Source organism: Galeopterus variegatus, unplaced genomic scaffold (assembly GCF_000696425.1).
Source record: "Galeopterus variegatus unplaced genomic scaffold, G_variegatus-3.0.2 Scaffold9976, whole genome shotgun sequence".
NCBI lineage: Eukaryota > Metazoa > Chordata > Mammalia > Dermoptera > Cynocephalidae > Galeopterus > Galeopterus variegatus.
In genome coordinates, this window is record NW_007736087.1 from 42,440 (window position 1) to 43,792 (window position 1,353).

Consider the following 1,353-nt stretch of genomic DNA (forward strand, 5'->3'; position numbering starts at 1 on the left):
ATTTATTGGCCACCAACCATATACCAAGCACTGCAGTAAGTGGTCCAGGGTACAAAGGAGTTTCTTTCGGAAGCTGCCTTGACTTCCTCTTTTATGCATTCACCTTGGATCGCTTTTTGAAAATCAACCTTCCCGTTTACCTTGCTTCCCTCTGTAATAAATCACCTTTACTAGCTTATTTTTAACTCATTTATGTTGTAAGAATTTGTTTATCCTTAACTATAGAGATTGCAATGTCAAAGGGCTCTTATAACCTCTTCATGTCCAATAGAGTTCTTCTTAGGCATCCTAAAATCAAGGAAACCATTGATTAGGAGGGGATTTAAAAGTCATGCACACCACAATTCAAATGCTTTTCTTCTCTATATATGATTATAATAACTATAGTAACTACCATGTACTTCATGGTTGTTATGGCAGCACCAGAGCGTTTTACATGCATTGCCTTACTGAATCCTCTCAACTTTAAGGTAGATGATTTTATCTCCATTTTACGGATTAGGAATCTGATGCTCAAGATAATCCTGNGGCAGGTTACTAACTCCTGAGAACCTGACTTGAGAACCTAACCTTTTGCTTAGCAAACTTTAAGTTCTTCCATGGAGCTTCAGGGAGCATCCACATTCACAAGAAGGTACATGAGTCTTCATGAAAGGTACCAAAAAAGAGATCAAGTCTGTAATCAGATGATGGAGCAGGAGTGTTGGGGAACTGAAGTACAAAGAGCTCCTGGGTCCCAAATGGAGAGGACGAGCAACTCTCTGGTCCAGAGAAGAAAAGCAATCATCCTATCCACAGAAGATTGTGAATGTCTCCCTTCAGCAATATGGGAGTGGATGTCTGCTAGCCTTCTGCCCTATGATCCAGGTCCTCAGCTGGCAGGAAGGTGAAACCATAGCATAGAAGCTGGTGCTTCCTTGGAGGAAATGAGAAAATCACAGGTGGAAGAAACATTAGAAGCAAATGGGGTGGAGGTTCCAAGGTTGAAAATGTCATAAGGCCCTGAGCAGAAGATGTACTTTGTGAGGTCCGTCATGTTCACTTGGGGAAAAGCTTAGAGTATCAGTGGTTATAAATAAGGTGGCAGGGTCTGCAGACTCAGCCCCTGAGGTCTCTCTGTGTCTCTAGGCAGTCTTCACTTTACATGTAATTGGGGCAAGTATCAGATGGTATCACCAGTTAACCAAGCCTCTTAAGCTTGTTTAGAGATTTCTTGTCCTACATCTCAGAAGGTACCGTAAAAGGATTTCTGGAGATATTTTATGAAACCAACTCTCTTGGGGTATTCTAGAAAGATTACATAGATATAGGTGCTATGGTTGGAAGCAGTGTTAATTCCTCCCAGATCCCATT